Below are 26,090 nucleotides of genomic sequence, written 5' to 3'. Positions count from 1 at the left end.
AGAATAATAGATAGAAAATCACAACGGTTTCATAACCATTTAACCTTTTTTTATTCATTTTCTGATAATAATAGTACGCTACATAATAAAAAATAGAATAGGCTAGGATTCTAAAAACCCCACCTTTATTACAACAACAAATAATAATAATAATCAAATAATAAATAAAGACTCGGGCTATTCCTCCATCTTCCCCTTGCCCTTGTCATTCCTATCATATTTCTTGTCACGACCTCGAGCCGGACGCTCTTGCGCCACTTCAGACCTAATCACCAACGGTCTATCTCGAGGCCTAGCCTTTCCATTCTTGCCAATCACCATTTCCGCGACAGGAGTAGTCTTTGGTTTCTTTGAAGGATGAACAACTTGAAACCCGGCTTCTTCTTCTCCCTCTGTCATGTGCTTCTCTTTCTCTTTCTCTCCCTCGCGCACCTTGTAGTCAACAGGCTCGTGCTTCCTTAGTCTTTCGCGCTCTTCCGGAGTAGTAACCTTTCTCCATCTCAGATAAGAATCCAACACCCACAAGGCATTGGCAGAGAAATTCAAGAACCACATGTTTCTTTGGGCCCATTTAATAGCCCACTCTCTTCGGCTCTCTGTAGTAAGCGCCATAGCAGTCTACGGGACGGTGTCAAGCCTCGGGATCGTCTGTTTCAGCCCAACTTGTCTCATCAGTCTTTCCGGAAAGATACACACCATAAACTCCAATCCAGGAATGCGCACGGACCTAGTGGGATCCAAAGAAAACACTCCAGTGACAGATTTGAGGTGCCACCACGGTACGACCCACCTAATCAACGGGCCATCGTCGCTCTTCAGCTTGTTCTTCCAATAATCACAGACCCGAGTGAAGTCCACCATGCACAACCTTGTCCTCATCGCAATCGAGCGGGCATGATAGGAAAGCACATGAACTGGGGGCTCGATCAATCGGAGCCGTTCCATAAGCCAAACCTACCAAAAGCGGGTATTAGACGAAAAAAAAAACGAAACAAAAAAAAAGAACAAAAAAAAAAAACTCTTTACCTGTAGAAGGACGGGACTTCCCAAATACGGTAGATCGCGGTTGGATTTCCTACTATCCAAGCCCAAAATAATCTCCCCTAAGCATAAGCAAGCTGGGCTCCTGCGCAGCTCCATCTGCTCAACAAGGCCCAAAAGACGGGGATCACCTCTCAAGTCTTCATCAACATGCCCTTGGAAGACATACACATGCAACAAGCAAAAGCCAAATGCCCTCCTCCTAGCAACATGGGAAACGGTGGGGTCGGCCCTGTTGATGAATCGATCTATGAAGTCCAACATTTTCACGCCTTTCGAGGTAACTAGACGGTCCACCTCAAGTCTAGTCAATCCAAGCAAGTCTCTAAATTTGCTCTTGTACCCTTGCGAAGTAGAAGGAATGGCAGGCAAATGTTCGGGATCCCATCCACCAATAGCAGCAATTTCTTCAGGAAATGGGCATATATCACCTCCAGGGAACGCAAAAACATGGTAATTAGGGTCCCAATAGTCAAGGCAAGCATCCAAGAAAGGTTTAACAACCTTGATGAGTTTTAAACTCAACAAAGACCCAAAATTATAAGCACCCATATCATGCTTCTCCATATTCGAAAATTCGTTGGTCCATTCCTTCAAGCGGATCTCCAAAGTATTCATGCTGAAAAATTTCTTTTGAGAATTTTATGTAAATAGACGAAGAAGAGACGGAAGAATTATGTGAATAAAAGCTTCACCCGCGCTTCTATTTATACTAATTTCTGTTTCCAAAATCCGTCGAACAGACGGCTTGGGAACGGCGCAGACTGCTGCGCCTCTTCAAAGGGACGCAGCTCATGCTGCGCCTCTTCCTCAGCTTCACTTCTGTGATTTTCCGCGTTGGATCTTTCCTAATTCCATGACGAATAATTTCCTATTCCTACGGGTTATTATTTTGGTAAATACGAGAAGATTATCATGTTTCAGGTTTCCTAATTTCGCGGGCACGCATTTCGAGGCGACGTCGACATTTTGCCGGTTTATCACACTTGTATATTTTCATTTTAGGAAGCAATCTTCATTTTAATTCATCATTTTAGAGAATAATTTTCATTTTAATATTTCTCATTTAATTCATTTTACCAAATCTCAACATTTCTATATTAATTTCAATTTCTTAATTTCATTTCTACATTTCTAACTTATAGATTTCTTTTTTTTCTTTTTTTAGGGGGTAACCCTCCCTACCGTCCGGTCATTTCCGGCAAAATTTTTGCTTTTTTGCATTCTTTTGAGTCACTCATTTTGCGCTAATTAAGGCCATATGTATATATAAATGTATGCTTTGCATGTTTTCTATGTAAATTTCGGCAAAGATGACGGCGTAAACCGTCATCTACCAAACCTGTTCAAAACTAACCTGCAGATATAAGCAACACAACCCAGCAGTAAAGGCACTCAGGCCGTCGTATATACACCAAACAAAGGAAATGTACAACAAACTGGGGGCTCTCGCCCCAAACAAAGTCCAAAAATGCTCAAAATCAATGTCCAAATGTACAAATGTACAAAGTACGACCAACAAACAAAAAAAAGCTACACAAAACTACTGCTGGGCGCCCTCCAACTCTGCAACTCTCGCCGCAAGAACGGCGATCTCGGCGTCCCGAACCTCGAGCTCCCTCAACAAGCGAGCTGTCTCCTCCCGAGACTGGGTCAACTCTCGCTCCAGCTCGCGGTCACCCTGTAAGCAATAAATTGGCTCATGTCAATCGATTCAAGCATAATCGGAAAATCAAAAATCAAAAATGAAATAGGCGTAAGGTTCATACCTGACGACCTCGACCGCCGACAAGTGCCTCGACGGCAGTAACTCGCAGCCGGTTGGCCACCCTCCACAACGCCACAAACCGAGACGGCGCGACCTGCATTTTCAAAAGAAATTCTCAACAATTGAACAAACTCAATCAAATGTGTTCTTACACAAAAGTTATACAAGTTAGAGGCTCACCCTCCGAATCAGATGCTGCCAATCGTCCAGGCCAGCATCCGTCACAGTTACGTCAAAGTCACGCAGCTCGGAGATCGTCGTCCTCCCGGTCGCGTCAGTGTACTCGAGGGTCTCGGGGTATTCTGGGGGCTCGATGCCCGCCGCCTCGACCTCCTGCAAAAACAAATGGTTCTCACTAATCGATGATCTTTCATCATAAATCTCAAAATCAAATCAAGAGGAAAAGTAAAAGATGCTCACCACTACCGGCCAGTACGCCAACCTCCCGTAAAGGAACGCCGAGTAGTCCTCGTTAGGAAGAAGAAGGGCGTCACCACTAGCACCAGCCAAGTCCGCCTCCCTCTCAGCCTCAGAAGGCTCCCTAAACATCGTCCTGGGAGGATCGAAGGGAACCGTCAACACGTCCCGAGAGCACTGACGAGCCAAGCGCTCGCCCAAGTACCACACAGGACCCATCGACTTCCTCAACAGCAGTCGGCTCGAGCTCCTAGGCCGAAGGACCTCAGCCACGAAAGGAGGCGCTCCAGCGTACCCCGCCCAAGGTCTGGGCACCCACTGTGACAAGATAAGAAGGATCATTCCTATGATCATTTAAAAGCAAATATAAAAAGCACGAGTGAATATAAGTGAGATACTCACGCTGTCTAGCTGAAGAGCGTTCACGTCCCGCCGGTAGACGTTATGAGAAGAACGCTTGCTCTTCGTCCGGCACATCACCCAATCCCTCACCACGGGATAGGCCCTCTCCAGCGGCTCCGTCCTCCTGGGCGCGAGGCTCGGGAAGTAGGAGTACACCCACGCCCGTAGCGAATAATCAACGACGATCTTTCGTGATTTGATAAAGAAAAGGAATTAGCTTTGGTCTAAAGGAAGGTTCATACCTCCGGCGATAGTCCAGTCCGACGGCACCGGAGAAGTCCCCTTCTCCATCAACTCCGGACGAACCATGGCTCTCATGAAGCGGATGAGGACCGCAAAACCAGCAGTGACCCAATCCCAACGCCCTAGGGAACTCAGGTCAAAAAGGAAGGGAAGAAGCTTCGTCGACAGCCTCTCGCCCTTCTCTCCGAGGTAAATCGAAGACAGAAACCACTAGAGCCACAAACGAGCCCTCTGCTCAGCTGTACAGGGAGGAGGAGCCGTCTCCCTCCCGTCGATCGTCACCAGCGCCGGGGTCTTCCCCGCAAAGTAGTCTCGAACGTAGGAACTGTGTATCAAACCCGGATCGAACACCTTCGGCGACAAGTTCCACCGATCAATCTCCTCGCCTCGGCGAGTCCGCCCTCATGGCGCCTCTCGCCACTCCACCTCCTCGGTCCCCGCACGCGGACCGGACATCATGCCGTAGTCCTCCAGAGTGACTCCCACCTCACCGAAAGGCATGTGGAACGTGGAAGTCGTATCCCAGAATCGGTCCAAGAAAGCACGGACCAGGCTAAGGTTAGCCCGCAGCTTCCTCTTCGCGATATCCCTCCAGACCTGAACCAAAGGACCGAACGCTCCACGCTCGATCATTGCCCGCTCCTCCGCCGACAGCCGCTCGTAGTGCTCCATCGCTGTCGTGTACCCCGAGAACGACCTTATGTTCCCGGCCTCCTATTGTGATTTGAAACAAAAGCTATCTTTAGTTTTGAATGAAATTTGAAAGGAATTTGAACAAATGAAAGAAAGAGGATGGGTAATGAGTAGTGAATTCCTATTTTACCAAACTCTTCACCGTCCTGTAGGACAGGTGACCCTCTGCAGCCCACACCAGGTGCCTGCTCTCCCAAGTCTCAGCCCACGCAGGAGCACCTCTCAACTGACAACCTCCTCGCTTGACGTTGGCCCGTCTCGGTGCCTCCTCCTCCTCGACGGCCTCCTCCTCCTCGTGGACCTCGTCCCCAGCAGCCATCACCGCAGCAGTGAAGGCCTGCTCTAAAGCCTCCTCGACAGTAGCAGCGTCTATCTCCATGGGAGCTCTCCCAGAAGTAGAAGCCTCATCACCTGCAACATTAAAGCAAATTTAGGCCGCGTCACGTGACGACAAGCCTTGGTTAAGGGATTTTCGAGCCTTCGGAAGCCCTAAAATCGCTCTTTTCTTGCCTTCCTTGGCCATATTCCCACCTACCCGATCACTCATGTGGTAATTTGGGTCAAGTCAAGCCTAATGTGAAGGCTAGTTCCGGGTTCGAGTCGAAATTTCGGCATCATTTCGTTATAACGGCGTTTATGCCCTAGAAAAGTGTCCTAAAAAAGCTGTCACAAACCAAAATTCCGAGATGGTAGAAAGTTTACCCATCATTCAAGGATCCCTAATATCAAATTTCATCACGAATGGGCAATCCTAAGGCTATTTTCGAAGCGATTTACGGTTTAGCTGTGAAACCGTCTCAAATTTCACTCAAAGGCTCAAAGCTCAACAAAAATTCGAGACAAATACATGGTTATGTTCCTAATGCTACCTACTATCCATTTCTAATGTTAATTTGACAAGGTAAATGCGGTTGGGGGAAAAGCCCCAAAATTTCGATCAAATGGGTCATAAACCCTAATTTTTCCGGCTCAAAATTGGACAAATATGGATGATTAATGCAAGAATGAGACACATACCTCGATTAGTCATGATTAATGCAAGCTTTTGGATCAAACCTTGGCGGAAATGGTGAAGATTCGAGAGAGAAATTATGTGAATTGTGTTTCGAACAAATGAACATAAGCCTCCTGATTATCGCGTTTTTACGCAGAAAGAACACTTTGGGGAATAGACGCAGCAGGCGCTGCGCCTCTTCCCTGTGTTCCCTCCATACGGATTTTCAAAAATTCGTTATGAGTTCGTTATTTGTGGGCCCATCTTTGGTGCGCCTCTTCCCCGATGCTATTTTATTCTTTTGGTCCGTTTGACGATTTTCTTTCATTCCGGCCCGCATTTTCCAAGCCAGCAGCAGACTGTCGCACGTTATTTATTCCTTCCAAGACCTTTTACTTGTCGCAACGAGCATTTATTCCTTCACAGAATTCGATACACCTTCATTATGTCTCCAGCGAGAGTAAGCGGATATACTTTCCCTCTCATGACAAGAAGAATAATTCTCAATCATGTCTCCAGCGAGAGTAAGCGGACGTACTGTCCCTCTTAAAGCATGAGGATTAACATCTACCTAAGCAGATTTCCCCTCAGCAGTTCCCGCCTGTGTCCTGCTACTCGCAATTGTTTCTCGAAGATTACCCAAGCAGTTTTCTCTCAGCAGTTCCCGCCTGTGTCCTGCTACTTACAATATTTCGTATTTCCCCGCGGAGTTCGACGAAGGTGTCGTTATCCAGAAGTTCCCAAACCAATAGAGTTCCTATACCCAACTCTTCAGCCTTCCCTTTCGTATTTTTGTCTTATACAAAAATTAAACAAATTGGGGAACATACCCTCCGAATAAGATACTGCCACTCGTCCAGGCCGGCATCTCTCACCACCGCGTCAAAGTCGCGAAGCTCGGAGATCGTCGTCATCTCCGTCGCATCGGTGTACTCAAGGGTCTCGGGGTACATTGGGGGCTCGATGCCCGCCACCTCAACCTCCTGCAAAGATTCAAATGGTTTCCATTAATTGATGAGCATTCATCATGTTTTCAAGACAATCGAAAGAAGAATAAAGCACTTACCACAACTGGCCAGTACGCCAACCTCCGTTAAAGAAATGCCGAGTATTCCTCACCAGGAAGAAGGAGGGCGTCGCCGCTGACGTCTACCAAGTCTGCCTCCCTCTCAGCATCGGAAGGCTCCCTGAACATCATCCGAGGAGGATCGATGGGGACCGTCAGGACATCACAAGAGCACTAACGAGTCAAACGCTCGCCCAAGTACCACACGGAAGCCATCGACGTCCTCAGCAACAACCGGCTCGAGCTCCTGGGTCGAAGGACCTCAGCCACAAAAGGAGGGATGCCAGTGTAGTCCGCCCAAGGCCTGGGCACCCACAATGAAAAGCAAACAAGAGGTCATTCTTATGATCAGTTCTAAAAGAAAGCAATGAAGAAGCAAACAAAGAAGGGTGAGTCGAAGGTACTCACGCCCTCCAACTGCAGAGCGTTCATGTCCTGTCGACAGACGTCGTGAAACGAACGCTGGCTCTTCATGCGACACATCACCCAATCCCTCACAACGGGATAGGCTCTCTCCCCTGGCTCCGTCCTCTTGGGCGCGAGACTCGGGAAATAGGAGTACACCCACGCTTGCAAGACAAGATAATCAATAACGATCTTTCGTGATTCGATAAGAAAAGGAAATGATCTTTCATGATACGAAATGAAGGTTCAAACCTCCAGCAACAGTCCAGGGCCAACGGTGGCAGGAGAAGTCCCCTTCTCTATCAGCTCCGGACGAACCATGGCCCTCATATAGCAAATGAGGACCGCAAAACCAGCAGTGACCTAGTATGTGGACATGGCCCACCTGCTGGCTCGGTTTGATCTGTGGGCATGCAGCGGTCTTTTGAAATCCACGCTCGGCGGCGTAAAAATGCTTTCGACCGGATCGTTTTAGATCGGTCGGTTTCGTCTCGGTAAGGGTCTCGAAACGATTCAAGATGTTCGGAGTCGCCACCAAGCATTTATGGGATGCTTGGAACCCGTTCGAAATCCATTTTATACCTCGGTCAAATCGAAGCACAAAGCAGCGTTTGACATAGGTACTAAAGATAAGGAAATCGTCCCTCTTTAGCATCCTATCTCTAGAATGACTCTCGTACGCCCTGGATAAGGTCGTCCAATATCCAAAGTTTCTGAGTAAGAGGTGAAGGTCTGTATTGGGAAGCCCTTTAATCAGACACCCAATCCCGCCCGCGGTAGTGGCCTCTACTGATCGATCTAGGTTGGTTGAATGCAAAAGTTGATAAAACGGTTTAAATGCATGAATGCGCATCCAATAATTTAAACCTAACATGTGAGAGTTTTCTAAGTCGGTTGATTTAATCCAAGTATCAAGTATAAGATGTCGAGTTGGATTTATGGTTGATTTGCATGCAAGACGGGAATTAAACATCCATTTATCGTATTAGGTTTATGGTGCATAACGTGATCCATTTGTCTTAGTAAAGCATTTTGAAAATATGATTTTGAATAAGCAAATAGTCATCTGATCCGTCCTATATCCGGGCTAACCGGAGTCGGGATTGTCCCAGACTAATGCTGGAAAGGGAACAGGCCCTGTATCAGACGGCTACATGAGGCGCGAGCCAGCCAGCGGTGTAAAGGGGCTTCCCCTAGTTTTGAAAATGAGAATTGAAAGGCCTGTTTTAGGCACGGGTCAACCTACGGTGATATGCCATGTTCTGACCTTTTGAAAAACGTTTATAAAACATATTGAAAAATGGGTATTTGACCCGATTTGGTTTGATGGGGTCGTTTAGACCGCATTTGTTGATTTGAGGAACGAGACTCGAATAATCATCATTATTTGATGATATTCAGTGCCGGGTTCGACTTTGACAAACTTGACATGAATAGTTTTGAAAATAATTATGAACTAATTGTTTTAAGTTCATTTGAATGTAATTAGTCGATATTCATCATCGTACCCGGGTTAAAATCCACCATGGTATGTAGACCAAGGATGACTTTGTGTTGGTGACTAATATGCTTGTTTTGAAAATGTAAAGAAATGATGAAAGGCTTTAAAATACCTCCCAAAATGAAATAAAAGGCTTTAAAATACCTTTTAAATGTTATTAACCAAATATTATCACCGAAACACGGATTTAACCGTCATGGTATGAGGAACCAAGGGTTAAAAATGTTTTATGGTTAAAACAAATAAAATAAAATAAAAAGGTTCGAAAATATTTGAAATAGTAAAAACCGATTGTAAATATGAAAATGAATTAAAGGGAAATGACGAGAACAAACACGGTTGAGTTCTGACCTGGACACCCCATTTAGGCGCGGGCAAGCCGGCGAATCAAGGGGCTTCTGTCTCAGGCTAAAAATCAGTTTTAGCTCCTTTATTCCATGTTTTGGTTCATGTTATGCATGTTTTAGCATGTTATAGTCATGAAACAAATAAAAACATGATAAAAGAAGGGTTTTTACACCCTCATACTTACATGTTTGGTTATGGCGAGTGACCGACGTAAGTGTAACAACTCGTTTGGTCGGAAAAAAACTCGGTTTAAAACCGTTTTGGTAAGTAAAAAGAGTGTTTTAAGATTAGTGACGGTGTAGTGGTCGAAGTGGTCGGTCAAGTGATTTAATGCACGATGACGGTACCAAACAATGTGTAAGGCTTGTATTTACGATCGGTAGGTCGTAAATACGTGTCGGATTGTGACTTAAGAAGTCGAGTCGGGAATTTTAAGGGAGAAGAGAGGGGGCGGACACTCGCGTAAGTTCTCAAATAGGGGCATTTGAGGGCTATTTATAGGAAAATGAGTGGTTGTGTGAGTTTTGAGCGACGTGGCCACCTGGGCTACTCAAAGAGGCACGAGCCACGTCGCGGTTCTTCGAGTTATCCTGTCACTTTCACACAAGAGCAATCATGAATTGTTCTATCCTAGGATTTGTAGTCATATGTTTGGTACTTGACCATTCATAAATCCGAGAAATCTTAGCATAGAAGGCTTTGAATGTTTGTTTTTTGTGGTTGAATCTGTTTGACTCGTTGTTGGAGTCGGGATTTGAGTTTTTGAGTCGGTTTTTGGTCCGGTGTCGGTTTTCACTCTAGTTAGTGTCATTGCGACCCCGTCGTCGTGCATTAAACACTCCAGGTATTTTTGAAATGTTTTCAAATGTTTTATTTTCGAAATCGTTTTAAGTTTTCCGACGTAAAGTTGTACACAAATTGTCGATCAGACGCCGCGATTCCAAAACATGTTAGTCCGATAATCATCGGGTGTGTGTTGGAGTCTCAGCAGATACTGGGTATCTACACAGTCCCAACGGCCTAGGCCACTCGGGTCAGAACGGAAGGGAAGAAGCTTCGTCGACAGCCTCTCTCCCTTGTCTTCGAGGTAGATCGAAGACAAGAACCACCAGAGCCACAAAAGAGCTCTCTGCTCTGCGGTGCAAGGAGGAGGAGCCGTCACCCTCCCATCGATCACCACCATCGCCGGTCTCTTACCAGCAAAGTAATCCCAGACGTAGGAACTAGGCACCAGCCCTGAATCGCAGCAGCCTTCGGCATCAGGTTCCAACCAATCAAGCTCCTAGCCTCAGCCGAGTCCACCCTCATGGGTGTCTCCGGCCACACCACAGCCTCAGTCCCGCACGGCAACCCGGAAATCATGTCGTAATCCTCCAACGTGACCCCAACCTCGCCAAAAGGCATGTGAAAGGTAGAGGTCGTGTCCCAAAATCGATCAAGGAAAGCTCGAACCAGGCTAAGGTTAGCCCAAATCTTCCTTCCCTTGATGTCCCTCCAAGCTCGTACCAAGGCACCAAATGCTCCCCGCTCGATGATGGTCCGCTCCTCCGGCGACAATCTCCCGTAAAACTCCATCATCATCGTGTAGCCCGAGAAGGACCTGATGTTCCCGGCCACCTATTTTAATTCGAAGCAAGAGCTATCTTTAGCTCAAATGAAAGAGAAAAGGAATATCGAATAAGAATAAAAGAAGATAAATGAAAGAGTGATGAGTTCAAATTACCAAGCTCTTCACCGTCCTGTAGGACAAGTGACCCTCCGCAGCCCAGATGAGGTGTCTGCTGTCCCAACTCTCAGCCCACAGGGGTGCTCCCCTCAGCTGATGACCACCTCGTCCGACGTTAGCCCACCTCGGGGCCTCCTCCTCCTGGACAACCTCCTTCTCAACGACCTCGTCCTCATCAGCTGCCACTGCAGTAGTAAAAGCTTGCTCTAACGCCTTCTCAAGCGTACGAGAAAGGTTAAGAGCCGTGTTCACATCCATGGGACCCCTCCCTAATGTAGAAGCCTCATCACCTGCAAAATTAAAGTGAATTTAGGCCGCGTCAAATGACGACGAGCCTTAGTTAAGGGATTTTCGAGCTTCCAAAACTCCGAAATCGCTCTTTTCTCGCCATCTTTGGCCATTTTCCCAAAAAACCGACCACTCATGTGGTAGTATGGTTCAAGTCAAGTCTAAATTGAAGCCTAGTCATGGGTTCGAGTCGGAATTTCGACAGCATTCCTTTATAACGATGAATATGCCCTAGAAAAGTGTCCTGAAAAAGCCGTCACAAATCAAAATTCCGAAATGCTAGGAAGTTTACCCATCGTACAAGGATTCTAAATATCAAGTTTCATCGCAAATGGGCAATCCTAAGGCTATTTTCGAAGAAATTTACGGTTCAGCTGTGAGACCATCTCAATTTCACCCTAATGCTCAAAACTCAATGAAAATTCGAAATGAACATATGGTTATGATCCTTATATTACCAATTATCCGTCTACCAAGTCAATTTTGTAAGGTAAAATCGTTTGGGGGAAAAGCCCCAAATTTTCGACATTTTTTTAGGGTTGGGAACCCTAATTTGTCGATCCAAATTGATCAAATATGGAAGATTAATGCAAAGATAATACACATACCTCGATTAGTCATGGAAAATGCAAGGTTTTGATCAAATTTTGGCGAGAAATGGTTGGAATTTGAGAGAGTATTAGACGGAATTATGTTTCGAAATTATGAATAAAACACGACTTTTATCGGGTTTTTACCCAAACGAAGCCACACTCAGGAAAGGACGCAGCAGGTGCTGCGCCTCTTCCAAGAGACGCAGCTATTGCTGCGCCTCTTCCTCAGTTTCCTTCCAAATTAATTTTCAAAGATTCTTTATAGGTTCGTTATTTGTGGGCTCATTTTTTGTGCGCCTCTTCCTCAATACCATATACCATATATTTGGTCTGTTTGATGTTTATTCTTCGCTCGGAACCACATTTTCAAGCCGACTGTGAACTGTTGCGGTACATTATCAAGACCTCGCTTGCCATAATAAGCGAGTACCCTCTGACAGGTGTTTCGACACACCTCTATTCTTTTCCCCCAGCGAGAGTTCTGGACAGACAATTGTCCCTCTCAAGACGCGGAGGACAGTCTCGATTATGTTCCATCAGCGAGAGTTCAAGACAGCCAATTGTCCCTCTCAACACGTGGAGATAAAAATCAACCTCAAGTTTTCCTGAAGTTTGTTTGAAAACCGACCCGAGCAGATTTCCCCAGTTCCTACCGACGTCCTGCTGCCTCTTCGATTTCATATTTTGCCTTCCTTTGGAGTCTCAAGGAATCTCAGGTATGGTCTCTTCTTATGGCTGGTGAGCCTCCTTACGTAGTCTAATGGACTTTAAACGACCCTCCCCGATAGTCGACAGACTCTAAAATGTTCCCGACGACAGGTCCTTGGCTCGGACCCCTTGAGCCACCTCGCGTCGCCATAGTCGTCAGGTTGTAATCTTTGATTGACCTGATGGCTATACTTTGACTTTCGCCTTGTCCAAGCCTCAGTCAAAGTGGAGGCTCTGTAGATACCTCATTTCTGCGCCTCCCGCAAGCCACCCGATGATGATTGGGCCGTATGTTTGGTACACGGAACGATTTATGACAGTTCGTAAGTTTATTATCAAGTGATAGCTCAAACACTTGTGTCTACTTCATGGTTATCATATACGCGCCGATACAGTCGTTTTGACAGTAATTAGAGTACATTTGGAGTCCGGGTCAAAAACCGTCTTCATTTTCTAATAACCGTTTTAAAATGCCGAGTCAGAATATTCGGGAATGTTCCGGATACTTCTGTTCCATATTTTCAATCTTTTAATCTCTTTGGCAAATTATATCCCGGAAATATTATATAAAATATTAAGGAAGTTGAGATCAAACCGCAATTCCATAATAGAAACGCGGAAATCTTTCTTCCGCAGGAGGAAACCACTTGGGAAAGGACGCAGCAGGTGTTGCGCCTCTTCCAAGAGACGCAATGGCTGTTGCGCCTCTTCCCCAGTTCCTTTCTGCGTATTTTCAAATCTTTTCGAGATTCACTTCCAAAGTTTCTCCGAAACCCTAATGCCTCCGTGTGATTAGTATAAATAGGGACATTCGTTCCTCATATTTCTCATGCGAGTGTCCGCCCTTCTCTTCTCCCTTTGCATTCTAAGACCACGCTCTTGCTTTTTGGCGTCTACGTGCTTGAACTTTCGACCACGTAAGCTCGGATCTTTCTGAGTACCAGCCTCGTTTTGCATGACCGACCAATTTGACCAACTCCACATCAATCAACTTAATCAATCTTGTTTAATTTCCTCTTAGAGGGCACTTTCGTCGTACATTCGAGTCGAGCATCACTAAACGTTAACTTAGTTAATCTCGTTTCCTCAAACATGTAAATCTGAGGGTGTAAATCCCATATTTTATTATTGTACTTTATTTTTGTAATCATTATTGTAAGGTTTACGTCCAAAGCACATTCAAAACCGATTTATAAAACCTTGTTTTAAACCTTTTTTACGGAATAACAAGAGACAAACGTCGAGAAAGGACGCCGCAACTGTTGCTCCTCTTCGAAGGGACGCAGCACCTGCTGCGCCTCTTCCTGAGGCTGCCACAGTTCCTGCTTCCTTTCTTCTTCCTTCGTCTTTTGTTCCTCTGTTCGTTTTGATTTGCCTTCAATTGCTCATGTTTTATTGACACGATATTTCTAGCATAATAATTTTGACATGTAAATCATTGATAATTAATTCATCTTTTTAATTCCCGACTTAAATCCCTTATAATTCATATTTGCGGGTTTTCGTCGTTAAAATCAATCCGGGTTTTTAGAAGTTCGATTCATCAATATCAAGTCTCTGAAATTCATCTTTTGTATATTTTCATCTGTTAATTATCGTCATCATCATCATTGGTTCTTCGTTAATAACCTGTTTAACCTATTTAATTTAATTCGTTGTTAATCTTATTATTAATCTTATAATTCATTAATCTTGTAATTGATTCATTCCAATTAATTTTGCCCGTCTTTTATTGTTTTTATGACCAATTCATATGTAAATAACCTGCTAAATCACTTCTATCTGAGTCAAATATTATTAATCAACCGTTAAATCACCAATTAACATTAACAACACGCAATTCCGCTTCACGAACTAGAATTCGTCGAAATAGACGCAAAGAATCGTTGCGCTCTTCCAAAGGACGCACTTCTTCTTGCGCCTTTTCCGGGTTGAATTCTGTCTCTGAACTCCCGTTTCTGCCTTGACCTACTTTATTAATTACGTATTAATTAACTATTATTTGTAATATCGCTGCTAATCTGTTCGTTAATTTATTTATTCTTTCTTTTCTCAAATTATCCGTTTTAAATGTATTTTCGACGTAAATCAATTAATCAATTGTAATTATTGTAATTTTAATTATTGCATTTATTTATATATCGTATTGTATGATTATTTACTTGCTCTCACATGAAATCAATTCTAAATCCCTATTTCGACCTATTGAGTGCTAATTAATTGTTAACCGACTTAGTCTAAATTCACATGCTAGGATTAATTTAATGAATGTTGCATTGCATGCATATAACCTTCAACATATCGAGTATAGACGATTTCCCTAATCATTAGTAGAGGCCGCTATCGAGCCGGGCGGGATTAGGTGTTCGATCAAAAGAGCTTCCTAATACGTACCCTCACCCCTTACTCCAGATCTTTGTGAACATCCGTGTTCATTGGCATCCACGAGAGTCATTCTAGATATAGAATGCTAAGGGTAACGAGTTTTTGGTGTTCATGTCACTACTTTGTGTCTTGACATGGCACGAGGTATTCGAACGGTTTCCAATTTTCCACAATAAATTGGTGGCGACTCCACAAATGCAAAGCTTGCTCGCTTTTCCTCCCGAGCGACCCTCGTGGGCCCGCGTCCACACTTTGTCAAAATATCTGCCCATTGTTTTTTAGTACTACAAAATTCGAGTTTTATATTCCCTTTCTCAACATGGTCACGTATAAAATGGTGTCTAATTTCAATGTGTTTAGTATGCGAGTGCTACGCGGGGTTTTTGGAAATAATAATTGCACTCGTGTTATCGCATAAAATAGGAATACAACCTACGTCAACACCATAATCACATAACTGTTGCTTAAGCCATAATAATTGAGTACATACCAGTCCTGCTGCAATATATTCGGCTTTTGATGTTGAAAGGGCAACTGAATTCTGCTTCTTTGAACCCCACTTGATAATGCAAGGTCCAACGAATGTGGCAACACCTAACGTACTTTTCCTGTCTAAAGAACATCCTGCGTAGTCGGCATCAGAATAACCGACCAGATCGAAATTGCATTCCATCGGATACCATAAATAGAGTTTAGCCATGCTGATAAGATATCGTAGAATTCTTTTTACGGCCGTCATATGCGATTCTTTGGGAGATGATTGATATCTTGCACAAACGCATACGCTAAACATGATATATGGTCTACTTGCAGTTAAGTATAGTAATGACCCTATCATCCCACGGTAAGTTGTTTCATCAATTGACTTACCGTCTTCATCTAAAGTTAATTTCTTGTCTGCGACAATTGGAGTAGACATGGCATGGGAATTTTCCATTCCGAACTTTCTAATTAACTCCTTAATGTATTGTTGTTGATGAATCTTGATGCCTTCCTCAGTTTGTTGAATTTGTAGACCTAGGAAGAATTTCAATTCTCCCATCATACTCATCTCGAATTCGGAAGTCATCAACTCCGAAAAATACTTGCATAGACCGTGGTTGGTAGATCCAAAAATAATATCGTCGACGTAGATTTGAACAACCAAAAGGTCAGTACCCTCGGATTTTAGGAATAGGGTTTTATCAACAGATCCTCTATTAAATCCACTGTCAAGTAGAAATTTTGATAATCTGTCATACCAAGCCCTTGGTGCTTGCTTCAATCCGTACAGGGCTTTGTCTAATTTAAAGACATGGTCTTCAAATTTGCTATCTTTAAATCCAGGGGGTTGTTCTACGAAGACTTCTTCATGTAGATACCCATTTAGAAATGTTGTCTTGACATCCATTTGGAAGAGCTTCATTCCTTTATGAGCTGCGAACGCTATCAGAAGTCTAATAGCTTCAAGACGGGCAACAGGTGCAAAAGTCTCGTCATAATCTATTCCTTCTTGTTGATTATAACCTTGGACCATCAATCTTGCTTTATTTCGAACAATGACTCCGGCATCATCTAGCTTATTTCTAAATACCCATCTTCTTCCAATAACAGATCGATCCTTGGGTCTAGGAACTAAGTGCCAAACTTTGTTCCATTCGAACTATTGAAGTTCTTCTTGCATAGCTATAATCCAATCTGATTCTGCAAGAGCTTCCTTGATATTTGTTAGTTCGATCGTAGATAGGAAAGAATAGAACGAGCAGAAATTATTCAAGGATCGTCTCATTTGAACACCCTTCTTAATATTCCCGAGAATATTGTCCATTGGATGTGAGCTCTTGTACTTCCATTTAGTTGAAGTACTCGGCTCTTCATCATTATTTGAACTTGACCCAATTTTATTTGGCTCAGAATTGGAGGAAGTTCCCCCTAAATCCAATCCAGGTGTTGTAGTAGAGCCGTTTATAACTTCGGACTCTGTACCTTGATTTGGATTCAATGTTATAGTAACATCACCTATAACATTGGATTGGGAATCCTTATTTTGAGACAATGTTATAGTATCATCAACTATAACTTTGGTTTTCTCTTTCTTGTCCTTTGAAGAATGATCAAGTTCATCACTTATTCCTTCAATCTCATTATCTTCCAATTCTAATTCTGGAGGATCGTCTCTAGAAAGACGAAAGTCAGGTTCGTCCAAGTCTTCTTCCTCATCCTGGATCCTCCTCGACTTCTTACCTTCATAGGACCACAAAGATCCATGTGTACCAATTCCAAAGCATGATTTTTACTTACTACTTTTTTCGGTTTGAAAGATGATCTCACTTGTTTGCACCTGGCACACGTGTCACACATCTTTTCTTGGTCGAACTTGATCTTAGGTAACCCTTCAACCAAGTCCCACTTCTTGAGTTTTTTCAAGGTTAGTGAGCTAATGTGGCCGAACCGTTTGTGCCACAGACAGGGATCATCAAGAGTAACTTTCATGCACGTAAAAGAGTTAGTAAGCACAGCATTTAAATCTACCATATATACGTTCCTTTTCCTATGGCTTTCAAGAATAACATTACTAGTTCCTTCAATGATAATGCGACAACCATCAGTATGAAAAACAACTTTATTACCTTTGTCGAATGGTTGAGATATGCTAAGCAAATTATGCTTGAGACCATCCACTAAATAGACATCACTGATTGCGTGTGATTTAGAAATTCCAACTTTGCTCACACCAATCACTTTACCCTTCTTGTTGTCCCCAAATGTCACCTTTCCTCCGTTGAAAGGTTTGAGTGAAAGAAATAAATTCTTATCTCCAGTCATGTGTCTTGAACATCCACTGTCAAGATACCATTGATTGTTTTCTTTCACCATTACCTGCAAAAGGATTAGATACAGTTTTTAAGTACCCAAGCTAGGTTGGGTCCTTTACGGTTAGTTACTCTATATACTAAATCCTTTCGTACCCAAACTTGTCTAATGGTCGTATTTCTAAACCTTGGGTAGTTTTGTTTAGGAGGAGTTCTAGGTTTAGGGATTTCTCTAGGTCTAGGGAATTCTCTAGGTCTAGCATGACTATTTTGCTTGTGGTTAGGCTTACTTTGTTTAGGTTGACAAGGAATTTGTGAAGTGCTAGGTTTTTTGGTGCGAACAAAAGCCATATCATAGAACCAACGAAAGATATTGTTCCTTTCTTCATTAGGTTCTTTTGTAGGGGATTTTTCGTCCTCGACTGTTGTGTCAACTGTTTTAACAAATTCGGTATTTTTTCGTATATCATGTGTACGTTTGACACAATTGTCTTGAATGTGACCTGTATGACCACAGTAATTGCAAATCAAATATTCAGGGAGATCAACATATTTTCTTTTTCTAAAATCATAATCAGAAGGTGTTGATTTGCATTTAGAGTGATCTCTACGGCTGTAGCATTCATATCCTAACCCCATCTTCATATTATTGTCAGATTGTTCGGTTAGGAATTTTAAGACTTTTGTGCTACCTTCCCACTTATCATGGATTTTCCTTGCGTGTAGAAGTAAGTCCTTTAGGTTTTTAATTTCTTCGAGACATTTCCTGTGATCTATGTCATTATCCTTCTTATAATTGTCACGAAAGTCTTGGAACCTTTTGTTAAGAATAAGTATAACATCTGAATGTTGTTTCTTAAAACTGATCAACTCAGCCTTAGATTCTTTTAATTGCTTTGTGAGAGAATCGATTTATTTCTTTTGGTCTAAGATCACTACTTCATCAGATGTGATTCTCGTTTCAAGAAGTTCCTTGGCTTTTCTAAGTTCTAAAGTTATAGCTTCATTAGCTATAGTTTTGGCGTGAAGGTGCTTAATATTAAGCTTTAGATCTGAAGTTATAGCTTCATTAGCTATAACTTTGGATTCTAATTCCTTCTTTTCAGCATTAGTAGTTTCTAATGTTGTAGCTTTATCAGCTGTAACTTTAGATTTCAACTTCTTAGCTTTAGCCTTTAGAGTATGATTCTCCTCAGCAATATCAAGAATATGTTCCTTTAGATCCTTTAGTTCTATATCCTGTTCATGACATTTATCGAGGGATTGCTCAAAGAATTCAATTAAAGCACTTTTAGATAATTTCTTAACGTGTTTTTTGAGTTCCAAATAACTTACTTCTTCATCGTCATCTTCATCCGATTCTCCAAGAAAGCAATAATTTGAGTGTGAGTTAGTGCTTTCATCGTCGCTGTCGGAGATTAGGTCACGACTAACGCTGCTGAGACAAAGGTTGGCTACTTCGTCATCTTCGGATCCTTCATCATCTTCTGAGTCAAGATCTCCCCAGCACGAAGCCATCATTACTTGTTTGAACTCTTTCTTTGTCTTCTCGCGTTTCGCCTTGTCCTTGATTTTTTTCCCATGTTGGACAGTCCTTGATCATGTGATCAGATTCTCCACACTTGAAGCAACCTCTGTTTGCAAATGATGACTTTGATTCTGTTACTTTCTTGTTGGACGACTTGTTATTGTTTTAAGATGATTTTGCTTGTTTGTGTCGAAAGATTCTAGTTTTGAAACGGCGTGCAAACAAGACGGTTTCGTCTTCTATGTCAGAGTTAACATCTTCGCTTTTTAAGGCCATACTTTTACCTCTGCTTGGTTCAGCGTCATCGGCATTCAGGGTAATTTCATGGGCTATGAGAGAACCAATGAGTTCTTAGTAGGATAGGTTTTCAAGATCTCGTGATTCCTCCATTGTTGTGACTTTGGCACACCACTTCTTAGTCAGGCTTCTAAGAACCTTCCTTGCAATGTTGTGACACCCCCATATACCAACGAGCCTTAACAAGACCTTCCCTAGCATATAAGGGCATCACCATCTCGGTTGCCCGAGGACAGTAATAATCAAATGTCGATAAAAGAACAATTAAGTTACATTACAGTGATTAACAAACTAAGATATACAAAGATACAACTTGGACTACTATCAACTATGTGATCTTCACTTTTGTCATGACTCATGAAAGACTCATCCCGCCAAGTATCCAGCTATCATCCAAGACATCACCTGCTAAGACTGATTGCTCACCGTAAGGGATCACGGCAGACAAAACAGAAACAAACAAGAAGACAAAACCACACAAGGTCAGTAACTGAAGAAACACACCAACCACTGACATAACAATGCAGACACAACAACACACACGTACCATCCATATCTCCACCAATCAATCATCGTCATCGACTGTCCACTGGACCATCCCTGCCAGTGGGGGACCGCAGCCATTCCCACCTAAGCCCCGCTCATCATACCGAGCGATAACCCTGTCCCATTGATGTGCACATCCCCTCCCGTGGCGGGTTCCACGGAGGGCGAAACTAGGGCGTGAAGCCACTCCCGCAAGTGACTCCATTCAGCCGAGGACGCACCTCGAGAACCAGAGACAAACAACACACTCAGGTGTACCACAACAATGACAACGAAACAACACAATACCAACCAACTATCACAATCAGACCACCACACCGGTACTACAGCAATCAAATCACATCAAAAGACACCCTAGACAATCAACAGTACTGAGTAGGCGAACCTACCTTTAGCGCACCGCAGCGACTCCACTTCCGATCACAAGATGTTAAACAACGACGCAACACACCTATACAAACAGTACAATCATCTATCACCACCACTACAACCCTAACTAAAACCAACAACGATAATGATGATGATGATGACATACCTACGCATAGCATTCCGGCGTCAAGACCGCTACCCGACTCGAGCAACCCATCCCTATGGCACAAGCATCCTTAAAGGCTCCAATGGAAGGAACTAGGGTGAAGGGAAGGAGAAGAGGCGATATTTAGGTTTTGGGAAGAGATGGAAAATGATTTGCGGTTATACGAAACACGATATATAAATCCTTGCTGTAAAGACATTACTCGATCGAGTAACTAACTTACTCGATCGAGCCTCCAAGCTACTCGATCGAGTAGCCTTGACTAGATCGAGTACCACACACCCAAAACTCACCAAGTCACAAGACAAAGCTCATAAGGTTTCCCAAAGGTCAAGACATGTCAGTAAGGTCGGTCAACGGGTCCCTAAAAGGGCAGGTATTACAGTCTTCCCCCCTTAAAAAGACCTTCGTCCCCGAAGTTCGACTCATCCTCTCCCGAACCACACGACGAAGAAACTAAGGTCAGCACCACCGATTACCCGACACAGGTCAACACAGCTGTTTAGAATTACCATCCCACTACGTATGTTCATCAAACATCATCATCATTCACCTTTACACCCAATACAAAACACGATACCACCGTAGATTATGTTCCTGCAACAATTTGTTTTATCGTTCTGACCTATATACATAATATCGAGAACTATACTCATAAGGCGACCACACGCAATTATATAATCAACGGTGAGGCTAAACAAGGTTACTAAATACCCGCAACAAAGATTAACATAATAACATTCAAAGATATGATGATTTAAACAAATCTCAACTCAAAAAGTTCCTGTAACAGTGACACTCGATCGAGTTGGCCTTACTCGATCGAGCTGGTCAGCTACTCGATCGAGTAGGCTAAGATCAGACCGCTCCTCCAATGCCATACCTGTAGTTACTCGATCGAGTTAGGGGCACTCGATCGAGTAGCCAACAGGTCCGAAATCCCCACAAGCTACATGTAAGCTAAGCAATCATGTAATCACGAGTTGGGATGCTCTCCCGACCCTATAATCCTGCATAACAAGTCTAGAAACTAGTCAAGTACGGCCTTATGGCCAACCATACAAACCAAAGATCTACAAAAGTATCAACCGAAAACGAAATAATATTCGCTACAAATCATGAAACATAAGAAGAAGAAAGGAGTATCATCACTCCCCATGCTGCTCATCCATGAACTCATCACCGCCACCGCCTCCATATGTGCCCGCTCCTGCCGCATCATGACCTGCACCTCCACCGACACCGGCATCTTCTCCCATGCACCAAGGGGCCAAATAACCATATGGATACGACTGAGGCTCTCCCCAAGTAGACCTCTCCACGCCGAAAGAGTGGAATACTCCACTGTCGTCCCCAACACCCCTCCACCACACAGGCTGCGCTGCCTCAGTCCCAATGCCCTGCACATATGCCATATCATGGAGGTTCCGGAGCGTCAAGGTCGCTGACACCCTCTCCGTGAGGTCGCTCACTTGTGTCTCCGGGCTATAAAAAGGATGGTAACCGGGATACTGGTACTGTGGAGGTACTGGCTGTTCCGGCTGCGCTGGCTGAGTCTCAGCCACCCTCTCCCTCACTCGGTGTGGTCCCCTCCCCATCCTAGGCTGGGCTTCCCCAACCCCCACATTCTCCCCTTTTCTCGGCTCGGGCATAACCTGCAAGATGTCTGGGTCAATGAGGTAGAGCTGCCTCTGGGGAGCCTCCTCCTCCTCCTCGTCAGAATCGGCAGCTATCACCACCGATGGTAAGGGCTCAGTCGTAGGTAGGTGCTCAGGAGCTGGTATACGCATCCAACTCATACCCCACACTCTCCATGCCAAACTGTCATCCCCCAAGGTTCTCAACCATTTCTGGTCGAAGAAGTAGTCCCGGTCCAAGATAGGCACCGCGGTGGTCAAAGGGGTATAGGCTGAAGAGGCCTCAAAGGAAGTCAGCCTCTCTGCCAGTCGAGTGGCGATGGCACCATAACTCAGAAACCGGGTGTCGGAAGAAGCCATCAGGGATAAACTGGCGCACACTATAGCAGGGGCACTAAAGATAACTCTCTGAGACCGGGTGTGGTTAAGGTACGCCATCAGCAGCATCAACTCGTGTGAGTTTAACTTACTCACATCCCTCCTCTCATAAAGCAGACAAGTCATGGCACGGAGGAAAATCTTCAAAGTGACATGTTGGACATCGTTTATCAATATGTTACTTGAAGTGGGAGCGGGTTTTCCAGTAAGACAAGGCATGAGGCTACTAACCCCACACTCAGACGGAATATCATGGAGAGCTCCCTTGGCGGGTTTAGCCAAGCCAAGGTGAGTTGCAAACATATCCATTGTCAACAGAAAACTTGTGTTCATAAGGCGGAACTCAACAGTTTGTTCCACCGCATCGTACTTAAACGAACTCATAAATTTAAGGGTGAGAAAAGCATACGAATGTTTCCGGAGACGATACAACCCAGTCATCCCTAAAGTCTCGAAGATATGCCTAACATCAGTCTCAATCCCCAAGTCTGTCAGAAGGGTTGTGTCTATACAACGGGTAGGTCTCATTTTTCGGTTCTGCAAGGCCACAAAGTTACCCCTTTGGGTAAAGTCCACAAAGACTACGGACGGGTACTCCGGTACTGTTGGGACCGTAAGTCCACTCCCCGCTCCTACCTCGGGCTCAGAAGCCCTCCCCCTCTTGCTCTGACGGGTTCTCACGGTTGGTCTCGGCATTTGTTTTCAACACATAACTTAAATATACAAACCACATATACTCGTAAACATGCAAAGCATTCATGTATAAGCATAGAAAAGAGTTACTAAGTACACACTTTCACCAACAATCCAAAATTTATAAGTATAAACCCCCAAATGTATCTTCAGACGGTCTCACAGCTGTAAAAATTTGACATGTATGGCACCAATTAACATCATTTCTATCACTTCTGAAAATCATTCCTTCAAAATAACTTCGCAAACAAACAAATTTCACAATAATATAAAACGAATTTCAGTTTGGGGCACTTTTAAGACGAAGTTTTAAGGCAAATTTTTGAGAGAAAATCATCAAAATCAACTCTAAACATGATATGTATAACATATATTACCCAATTTTTAGCCTTTTACATACAAAAGATAACCAAAATTCAATTCAAAATCTGAAACCCTAGAAAATTCGAGTCATATAAACCCCTAATTTGATTCGATTTTTGCATAACCAATGTCAATAATCAACAAATTGAAGTGATCAGATCATATTACAACAATTATCAACATGTTTTGGCCCATATAAGTCGAGTTTCCAGCAATTTCTAGCATCCTAAATGCTTCTAATTAATTAAAAACATCAAAATAGGGTAGACATTCATACCTTGATTGATTAACAAGCAAAAAGAACGAATTAAGCAAGGAAATCACCAAAGTTCAAGCACAAAATCAACAAGAACAAGGGTTCTTTGAGAGAGAGATTAGGGATTAAGGTTTTGATGAGTGAAAGAATAAGGAAGAAAGAATTAGAGAAAAGGGTATAAGACCCCGTGTTTCAGCGGCACTGTAGCAACTTACTCGATCGAGTAAGTATGTTACTCGATCGAGTGGCTTCCACTCGATCGAGTTGAAGCTACTCGGTCGAGGTTTCGCAGGAAATTCCAACTTTTTCGACATAATAGCTTCCTAACTAGATCGAATGAGGTCTAATCGGTCTAGTAGGCACTCGTACTCGGTCAATTAAGGCTAGGTATATGATCGGAAATATAAGATTAACTAAAGATTTCTGCAAAACAGCAACGCGTGTCGATTCCAAAATGAATTTGGAATTCGTCACAGATTATTATACTCATTCACGATGAATTGCTATCACACAAATACAACGTATCAATTCTAACAGACATATTACTCCATTTAACTTTTCCTTTCATTCTATAATAACCATTACGCAACCAAATGACCAAACTTTTAACTTTCTCATGCATACTTTCAACACATTTCTTTTACTTCTAATCATACAATTGGGATTACAACAAAATAACTTCTAGTCACGCCTTTGTAACTTCGACAATACAACTACTAATCATATCACCCTAAGCATTCATTTAACATCTAACCCTTCTTTATCATTAAAACTTACTAATAATTCAACCATGTCACAACAATTATCGACTAGGTTACTAAACTTAATTACACCACATTGCGGAAGCATTCAACCATTCATCTATCACATTCTCCAAGTACTACTTGGACAGCTGCTACAACTCATTCAAAACTTACTAATTACCATCATTACCACATACCATACTCACAATTTCTTCCATATCAAGTGCTAATACCAATCATTTAGAACAAACATTACCAACACCACATCATACACACTGTTACGTATTATAAACATATCACCACTCCCATTACTACCCAACTATAGATTCTCACAGTTCTAATCACAATTATACACACTGGCACCCATAAAGACTCCATCACAAACATCCCTAGCATAACCATTCTACACACTAGGCACATAATCCCGACTCGATATCCCCATAACCGGTGACTGACTTAAGCATAATGGGGCCATGATTTTGAAATGAGGGCGCCTACTCACCCAAAATCTAGCATCAGCTGGGGCTCCCAATACACATACACCGGGTTCATTTTATTAGACTCACTACGTTCATTAGGCTCATTTGTTACAGGTTCTAAAATCGTCGCTCTGATATCACTTTGTGACACCTCCATATACCAAGGAGCCTTAACACGACCTTCCCTAGCTTATAAGGGCATCACCATCTCGGTTTCCCAAGGACAGTAATAATCAAATGTCGATAAAAGAACAATTAAGTTACATTACAGTAATTAACAAACTAAGATATACAAAGATACAACTCGGACTACTATCAAGTATGTTATCTACACTTCTGTCATGACTCGTGAAAGACTAATCCCGCCAAGTATCCAGCTATCATCCAAGATATCACCTGCTAAGACTGACTGCTCACTATAAAGGATCACGGCAGATAATGTGACCCATATTTGTGCACATTTAGTCCCCTAATTTAGCCTATTTTCATACTATTATAACATTCCATAGCCATTTTATCCGTCAAATGCTTTCTATTTTGCTTTCCTATCGCCTTGTGCGTGTTTTGTAGGAAAGGAGACAATTAGGCGGAAATTCCCATCTCTTGAGCTTATTTAGAAGGACATTGACGATCTTGGTTGAACGAGTGTGCAAGAAGAGGCAAGAACTAAAGACCAATATTGCAAGAATAAGAAGTCTGCGAGAGGAAGCATTCTGAACAGCAATCCGAGCGTCTAAAGCCTCAAGACGCTCGTCATATGCCCCTACAATCCGAGCGTCCCGACCTTCGGCCGCTTGTCCTACCTGCCTAGAATCCGAGCGTCCCACCCTTGTGTACGAGCGGACCATGGCGTCTTCAGCAAGGATGCGCATCTCTCCAAAATACTTGCATTTCCCTACTTAGAACTTAGAATTATTAATTACTAATTTAGCCTTAGTTAACCTAATGAGGTACTACTATATATACCCCATTTGGATGATAATCAAAGAGGGCTTTCACATTAGAAAATCCTCTTAGAATAGATTAGGAGTAGATTAGATTAGATTACTCTTTAATCTTTCCACAAATTTCACATTAATCTCTCCTTAATTATTGTTCAAGTTTGTTACTTTTGGGTAATTTAAGACTATTGGTTTATTATTGGAGGATTGATAACCCTTCATCAATCAATCAAGTTCTCTTCTTTTATTCTTTGCTTTATTATTTGGATCATCTCAAGTTTGGTATAATTCCCTTACTCTTTACCCTTTATTGTTTATTTCTTT

General features: G+C 43.0%; 1 pseudogene; it reads right to left on the bottom strand.

The window, feature by feature from the left end:
* Nucleotides 1–17,092, bottom strand: part of LOC141618346 (putative galacturonosyltransferase-like 9) — a 75,896-nt pseudogene extending 58,804 nt beyond the window's left edge.
* Nucleotides 17,093–26,090: the final 8,998 nt, after the last annotated feature.

This window comes from Silene latifolia, chromosome X, assembly GCF_048544455.1.
Source record: "Silene latifolia isolate original U9 population chromosome X, ASM4854445v1, whole genome shotgun sequence".
NCBI classification, from domain to species: domain Eukaryota; kingdom Viridiplantae; phylum Streptophyta; class Magnoliopsida; order Caryophyllales; family Caryophyllaceae; genus Silene; species Silene latifolia.
The sequence above is the reverse complement of the archived record's forward strand: the minus strand, read 5'-3'. Positions and strand labels throughout refer to the sequence as shown.